Here is a 9,073-nt window from a genome sequence, read left to right as displayed (position 1 = left end):
TCTTTCCCTGTCTCTCACACAGACACACACAGATATGCACCCCTCCTCTCCCAGGTTTGTTCTCTCTCTCTCTCTCTTTCTCTTTCACACACCCCTCTCTCTCCTCTCCCAAGTCTATTTTCTCTAGCACGCACACACACACACACACACACACACACACACATTCCCCTCCCCTCTCCTCCAAGTCTATTATCTTTCTCTCTCACACACACACACACACACACACACACACACACACACACACCTCCTTTTCCAGGTTTGTTCTCTCTCACTCACACACTCACACACGCACACACACACACACTCCCCTCCCCTCCCCTCCCCTCCCCCCTTTCCCAGGTTTGGTCTCTCTGTCTCTCTGACTCTCTGTCTCTCTCTCCTGTCACTCTGTCACATACACACAAACACACACCCCTCCCACCTCTCTTAGGACGGTTTTTTTTCAGACACACACACACACCCTCACACACACACCCCCACACACACCCTCCCACACACACACACTCACACACTCCCCTCCTCTCCCCCCTTTCCCAGGTTTGGGCTCTCTGTCTCTCTGACTCTCTGTCTCCCTGTCTCTCTCTCCTGTTACTCTGTCACATACACACAAACACACACCTCTCCCCCCTCTCTTAGGACTGTATTTTTTCAGGCACACACACACACACACACACTGTCACACACTCCCCTCCTCTCCCCACTTTCCCAGGTTTGGTCTCTCTGTCTCTCTGACTCTGTCTCCTTGTCTCTCTCTCCTGTCACTCTGTCATGTACACACAAACACACTCCTCTCCCCCCTCTCTTAGGACTGTATTTTTTCAGACACACACACACACACACAAACACACACACACACACACACACACACACACACACACACATCTCTCTTTCCCAGGACTGTGCTTTCTATGTTTCTCCCCCAACCCCAGCAGACACACATACCCACAGTCCCACTCTTTCTTCCTCCCTTTTCCCCTCCCTCTTGGTCTCCCCCTCAGCCCCCCGAGTTGTGTTTTCCAGCTGGCTCATTCACACCCAGGAGAGGGAAGGCGGCATCCCTGGCTATTCTGACATTTCTGGACACTTGTCGTTGACCCAGCGTTCCCATCCGAGGCCCCCAAGAATCCACGCAGCTGCCACAGGACAGACCCCACTGAAGTCAATTCAGCCCTTTTCTTGCGGGGTCTCTGATGGGGAGCAGTTCTGTGACTGCCCTTGGGGGCTGAGCCACCCGAGGCTAAGATCCTCGTCGAGAAGGAGAGCTGAGCATCGGGGTGGATCTTCACGTCTGAGTTTTCAAAAATAAAAACATCACAAGCGCCCCTCCCCTGGCCTCCTGGGCCAGGATGTCTTTGAGTGTCTCTGACTCGGTGCTCATCTCTGTGTGACGGTAGGTGTTTCTGTGTATGTTGTCAACTGTGTGCGTCCCTGTGTTTGGGCATGTCTGGACAGGTCTGTGTGTGTGAATCTGTGTATCTGTACATTCATTCATTCATTCAATCAATCGTATTTATTGAGCGTTTACTGTGTGCAGAGCACTGTACTAAGTGCTTGGGAAGTATAAGTTGGCAACATATAGAGACGGTCCCTACCCAACAGTGGGCTCACAGTCTAGAAGGGGGAGACAGAGAACAAAACAAAGCATATTAACAAAATAAAATAAATAGAATAAATATGTACAAATAAAATAGAGTAATAAATATGTACAAACGTATATACATATATACAGGTGCTGTGGGGAGGGGAAGGAGGTAAGGTGGGGGGGATGGGGAGGGGGAAGAGGGGGAGAGGAAGGAGGGGGCTCAGTCTGGGAAGGCCTCCTGGAGGAGGTGAGCTCTCAGTAGGGCAGGTGAGCTATATTGTGCTTGAGCGTTAATATATGTGTGGGGGTGAGAAAGATGGATTTTGGGGTGCAAGGAGCAGGATCTGGAGAGTCAGAGAGGGCAGGAGGCAGGGGACATGGAGGTGGTTTCTGACAAGGCACGGAATCACCTCCTGCAGGTCTGCCCCGACCGCAGGCCGATCAATCAATCAATCAATCGTATTTATTGAGCGCTTACTGTGTGCACAGCACTGTACTAAGCGCTTGGGAAGTACAAGTTGGCAACATACAGAGACGGTCCCTACCCAACAGTGGGCTCACAGTCTAGAAGATAATGATGATGATGGCATTTATTAAGCACTTACTGTGTGCAAAGCACTGTTCTAAGCGCTGGGGAGGTTACAAGGTGATCGATTTTACAGATGAGGTAACTGATGCACAGAGAAGTTAAGTGACTTGCCCAAAGTCACACAGCTGACAATTGGCAGAGGCAGAATTTGAACCCATGACCTCCGACTCCAAAGCCCAGGCTCTTTTCCACTGAGCCACGTTGGCACCTTTTAGTGGTGAGGCAGCAGGCGCTGGAGGGGGGCAGCTCAGAGGGAGATGGCCTAGTATGACAGCTGGCATCTCCCAGGAGAGGGCATCCAAGATGGCTACTGGACTCAGGGGTGGGAGGGGCAGGAGCACCGCGTCTCCTTCGTGCCCCCTCCCCGCTCCCATCTGTCCCCCTCCGGGAGCCTGCAGGGTGCCCGGCTTCCAGTCTAATAATAATAATAGTATTTATTAAGCGCTTACTATGTGCAAAGCACTGTTCTAAGCGCTGGGGAGTTTACAAGGAGATCAGATTGTCCCACGGGGGGCTCACAGTCTTAATCCCCATTTTACAGATGAGGGAACCGGGGCCCAGAGAAGTGACGTGACCTTGCCCCAAGTCACACAGCTGACTGTTGGCAGAGTCGGGATTTGAACCCATGACCTCGGACTCCAAAGCCCGGGCTCTTTCCACTGAGCCCCGCTGCTTCTCCTGAGTGGTGGAGGGCGGTGAGGTGGGCCTCCTGTTGCTTTTACAATCCTGGATCTGTTGGATAACAGCTGCCCCCAGTCTCCGTAGGTAATCCAGCCAGACCAGACATCTTGTCCACAAGAACCGCCACTTACCCAACCTGCCTTGGTCCAGGCCACCAGATCAAGGTGAGTCAGGGGGCTGGGGTCCACTGGGGCAAGTTGGTCTTGGGCCCACGTAATCCTCCATCTGTTCCCAGTGGCCACATCCTGACTGGAGCTGATGTCTGCCCTCCCTCAACTAGTTGGGACCAAGATTGTTCTCTGACTCTCCCAGCCCTCAAAAAAAAAAAAATAATAATAATAATGATGGCATTTGTTAAGCGCTTACTATGTGCGAAGCACTGTTCTAAGCGCCGGGGAGGTTACAAGGTGATCAGGTTGTCCCACAGGGGGCTCACAGTCTTCATCCCCATTTTACGGACGAGGTACTGAGGCCCAGAGAAGTCAAGTGACTTGCCCTAAGTCACACAGCTGACAATTGGCAGAGCTGGGATTTGAACCCATGACCTCTGACTCCAAAGCCCGGGCTCTTTCCACTGAGCCACATTGCGTCTCTATGTGCCAGGCACTGTTCTAGGTAATGGGGTACTTACAAGGTAATCAGGTTGGACACAGTCCATGTCCCACAGTCAAACAGTGTGGCTTAATGGAAAGAGCCTGTGCTTGGGAGTCTGTACATATTTATTACTCTATTTATTTATTTATTTATTTATTTTACTTGTACATATCTATTCTATTTATTTTATTTTGTTTGTTTGGTTTTGTTCTCTGTCTCCCCCTTTTAGACTGTGAGCCCACTGTTGGGCAGGGACTGTCTCTATATGTTGCCAATTTGTATTTCCCAAACGCTTAGTACACTGCTCTGCACACAGTAAGCGCTCAATAAATACGATTGATGATGATGATGATGATGATGGGGGTTCTAATCCTGGCTCTGCCACTTGTCAGCTGTGTGACCTTGGGGAAGCCACTTCACTTCTCCGTGCCTCAGTTACCTCACCTTTAATAGGGGGAGTAAGACTGCGAGCCCCACGTGGGACAACCTGATTACCCTGTATCTACCCCAGCGCTTAGAACAGTGCTTGGCACATAGTAAGCACTTAACAAATATCATAATTATTATTATTATTTACAGTACAGTGTACAGTATATTTTAGTACAGTGCCTGGCACATAGTAAGCACTTAACAAATGCCATAATTATTATTATTACAAGAATCGAGCTGCACACAGTCCCTGTCCCACATGGGGCTCACAGTCTTAACCCCCACTTTACAGATGAGGTAACTGAGGCACAGAGTTTGTCTCTGCCTCTCTATGAGCTCTCTGCCTTATCTCGTTCTCTTCTTAGGCTTTTTAGTACCATTATTTGACTAGGTGACCCTCTAAACTATAAGCTCCTTGTGGGCAGGTAGACTATTGTTTTGTACCCTCCTAAGCAATACAGTGCTTCTAGACTGTGAGCCCGTTGTTGGGTAGGGATTGTCTCTGTCTGTTGCCGAATTGTACTTTCTAAGCGCTTAGTACAGTGCTGTGCACACAGTAAGTGCTCAATAAATACCACTTATTGATTGATTGCCTTGATCAATAGATGGTTGGTCAGTGGATGGGCGGTCAATGTGCTCACCTCCTTTGCTCCTATCCAAGGGTTAGCTCGCTCTAGACTATAAGCTCATTACGGGCAGGGGGTGGGTCTGCTAATTCTGTTCTACTGTATGTTCCCAAGTGCTTAGTACAGTGCTCTGTACATAGTAAGCACTCAATACATACAACTGTTTGATTTTAAAACAGTCGTCTTTACTGAACTCAGGAGGTCGGAGAAGACTAAGAGGTTGGGGACCGGGCAAGCTCCTGGAGGGGGGACGGATGGGAGCAGAGAGGGGGCATGAAGGAGGCGCTGCCCTTCATTCATTCATTCATTCCATCGTATTTATTGAGCGCTTACTGTGCAGAGCACTGTCACCCCTGAGGCCTGTAGTTATCTTGGACGCCCTCTCCTAGGAGGTGCCAGCTGCCATACTATTCATTCATTCATTCATTCATTCATTCAATAGTATTTATTGAGCACTTACTGTGTGCAGAGCACTGTACTAAGCGCTTGGGAAGTACAAGTTGGCAACATATACAGATGGTCCCTACTCAACAGCGGGCCATCTCCCTCTGAGCTGCACCCCTCCCACCCCCGCCAGCGTCTGCTGACTCATCCCTAAAAGAGTGCTTTGCCCATAGTAAGCGCTTAATGAATGCCATTGTTGTTATTATTATTATTATTATTATTATTATTGTTATTATTATGCCAATCGGCCTGCGGTTTGAGGCAGGATTGTAAAAGCAACTGTGATTGATTCATGAATTCTTGGCGAATACCCCTTGCCCACTAGGTGGCAATCCCTAATTTAGCCTTCCCCAATCTCCTTCTCTTGTTTCCTGAGTTCGGGAAAAGGAGAATGTTCTAAAATCAGTCCATCAGCGGTATTTACTGAGTGCTTACTCTGTGCAGAGCACTGTACTAAGCGCTTGGGAATGTACAGTTCAACCGAATTAGCATATCGTGGCGCAGTGGAAAGAGCTCGGGCTTTGGAGTCTGAGGTCGTGGGTTCAAATTCCAGCTCCACCATTGTCAGCTGTGTGACTTTGGGCAAGTCACTTCGCTTCTCTGGGCCTCAGTTACCGCATCTGTAAAATGGGGATTAAGACTGTGAGCCCCCACCCCCACCCCCGATGGGACAACCTGATCACCTTGTAACCTCCCCAGTGTTTAGTACAGTGTTTTGCACATAGTAAGCACTTAATAAATGCCATCGTTTTTATTATTATTATTATTATATGTTCCCTGCCCATAACAAGCTTATATTCCCTTGGGGATTCATTCAGTTGTATTTATTGAGCGCTTACTGTGTGCAGAGCACTGTACTAAGCGCTTGGGAAGTACAAGTTGGCAACATATAGAGACGGTCCCTACCCGACAACGGGCTCACAGTCTAGAAACTGATTTACTCTCCGTAGCTCAGGAACTGGTAACCACACTCAAGACAGACGATGGGAGTTTGAACTAGCTGGGTCGCCCTGGCTGGTGCTGGACGCTGCCTCTTCTCCAGTGGCCGGCCCTGACTGTCCCGGCCATGGCCCTGACTCAGCCCGCAAACTTCGCTCCTCTAGTGCCAACCTCCTCACTCTGCCTCTATCTCGTCTATCTCACTGTGGACCCCTCGCCCACGTCCTGCCTCTGGCCTGGAATGCCCTCCCGCCTGGACTCTGACAGACAATGACTCTCCCCTCCTTCAAAGCCTTCTTGATGGCACATCTCCTCCAAGAGGCCTTCCCAGACGAAGCCTCTCCTTTCCTCTTCTCTCACTCCCTTCTGCATCGTGCTGACTTGCTCCCTTTGTTTTTCCCCACTCCCAGCCCCACAGCACTTATACATATCCATAATTTAATTATTTATTTGTACTGATGTCTGTTTCTCCTGCTATAGACTGAAAGTTTGTTGTGCTCATACTGTGAGCCCACTGTTGGGTAGGAACTGTCTCTATATGTTGCCAACTTGTACTTCCCAAGTGCTTAGTACAGTGCTCTGCACACAGTAAGTGCTCAATGAATACGATTGATTGATTGATTGATTGATTATTGTGTACTGTACTTCCCCAAGTGCTTAGTACTGCTGAGAAGCACCGTGGCTCAGTGTAAAGAGCGCGGGCTTTAGAAGCAGAGGTCATGGGTTCAAATCCCAGCTCCGCCAACTGTCAGTTGTGTGACTTTGGGCAAGTCACTTCACTTCTCCATGCCTCAGTTCCCTCGTCTGTAAAATGGGGATTAAAACTGTGAGCCCCCCACGGGACAACCTGATCACCTTGTAACCTCCCAGCGCTTAGAACAGTGCTCTGCACATAGTAAGCGCTTAACAAATACCATCATGATTATTACTAGTAGTACTACAATGCTCTGCACGCAGTAAGCACTCAATAAATACAGTTGAGTGAATGGATGAGTCTCCCTTCCGTGGCCCTGACTCTCTCCCTGCTGTGGCCCTATCTCTTCCTGATGTGGCCCTGGCTCTCTGTCATGTCTCTGACTTTGCCGTGTCTCCGACTGGCCCTTCCATGGCTCTGACTCTCTCTGCCTTAGCCCTGACTGTCCCTGTTGTAGCCTCGTCTCTCCCTGCCATGGCCCTGACTCTCCTTTCTGTGGGTCTGACAGTTCCTGCCAAGCCCAGGCCTCTCTGGCCTCCAGGTGCCTCCTGGTAGGAGTCTAAACAGATGCAAAGCAATCTAGGCCAAACACTCCAAACCAGTCACTAATTATGGAGATTTTCATTTGCAATCTCATCAAGACAGCCAAGGGTGAAAAAACCGAAGGCTGTTAAAGGGGGTGGGGAGTGTGGGAAGGCGGGGACCACCCAGGAATCCAAATAACTGTCAGGTAAGTACACTTGAGTGCAATAGAAATCTTCATTTTTGCTTCTGGGCAAACTCCAGTACTCGGGCCTGAGAAGGAGTCTTGGAGCCCACTCTGAGCCCCCTGACCCCCATACATCACCCCACTGGGCAGAAGGCAACTCAGTATTTGCTTCTTGCCCAACGCCTCATCCTGCTCCTGACTCCAGAGCGTTTCCCTTGACTCTTGACCTGGAACTCCTCCAAATCTGCCATATCTCAATTCTTCCCATCTCCAAAGCCCTCTTAAAAATCCACCTCCCTTAACCCTCCTTCCCTTATATTCAGTACCTCAATTTGTATCAGTCCTTCATCTGCTCCTTACGCTTATGATTTTGGTTATTTTTCCCACCCTCAGCACTCGCATATGTATATGCATATTCGCTTGAACACTGAATTTTATTTGTGTTGATCCCGCCGCTTTTGAATGTGTCTGTGTTTATTTTCCCCATTGGAGTGTAAGCTCCTTGTGGACAGGGAATGTGTCTTGTATTTTTCTGCTGTATTCTCCTAGTGCTTAGTACAGAGTACTACATTCAGTAGGCAGTCAATAATTATCATGGTTCCTACTCCTCTTTTTCCCCTCCTTCTCCTCCTTCTCTTTCTCCTCCTCTTCTTCTCCCCCTTCCTCTTCCTCCACCCTCTTTTTCCTTCTCCTCTCCTCTTCCTTATTTTCTTCCTCCTCCCCTGCTCTTTGATTGCTTCCTGCTTTTCTTCCTCTTTCTCCTCCTCCTCCCCCTCCTTTTCCAGGGCAATGGAAATGTTCACACTGGGAAGCCTTCAGAGGTACATTTCTTCTCAGTTGAGTCCTTCTACAATAGAGACCACCTAGACTTAGCACTTCCTGTGGGTAAGACAAAAGCCTGCACTTAGACAATCTTTTATATTTGCTTCCGACCACGGACCTCATTCAAGTTTGAAACGGGCTGAGAATACAGCCGGAATCTTCAGGCAACCTTGATCCCAGAGCAGGAGAGCGAGAGAGTCTCCCATCAGCAGGAATGGGGAGCCCGTGGCAGAACTCCTCAACACCCCAAGAAAGATTTCAGAAAGAACCAGAACCAGATTTGGATTTCTCCTCCTTGGATCTCCTCCCACGTGCATCAGGACTGGGTCAAGATTCGTCGAGAAGCAGTGTGGCTTAGTGGATAGAACCTGGGCCTGGGAACCAGAATGTCTTGGGTTTTAATCCCCCTCTTCCACTTGTCTGCCGTATGACCTTGGGCAAATCACTTCACCTCTCTTTACTTCACAACCCTCATTTGTAAAATGGGAAGTGAAACTGTGAGCCCTTGTGTCCAAACCAATTTAATTTACTTGTATCCACCCAGCACTTAGTACAGTGCCTGGCATCTAGTAAGCACTTAACAAATACCATTATTATTATTGTTGTTATTTATTATTATTATTATTATTATTATTATTATCAAGATAGAGGAAGCCACATCTGTGGTTTGTGTAAGAAGCAGCCAGGTGTAATGGACAGGGTTTTTAAGGGAGAACAATAATGATTGTGGTATTCATTAAGCACTTACTCTATGCCCAGGCACTGTACTGAGTACTGGTTGGGAATACGAGCAAAGAGGGTTGGACATAGTCTCTGTCCAACATCAGGCTCACAGTCTTAACCCCCATTTTACAGTTGAAGTAACTGAGGCACAGACAAGTGAAATGACTTGCTCAAGGTCACGTAGCAGGCAAGCGGCAGAGCTGGGATTAGAACCCATGATCTCCTGATTCCCAGGCCCGTG

This window comes from Tachyglossus aculeatus, chromosome 1, assembly GCF_015852505.1.
Source record: "Tachyglossus aculeatus isolate mTacAcu1 chromosome 1, mTacAcu1.pri, whole genome shotgun sequence".
NCBI classification, from domain to species: Eukaryota; Metazoa; Chordata; class Mammalia; order Monotremata; family Tachyglossidae; genus Tachyglossus; species Tachyglossus aculeatus.
The sequence above is the reverse complement of the archived record's forward strand: the minus strand, read 5'-3'. Positions refer to the sequence as shown.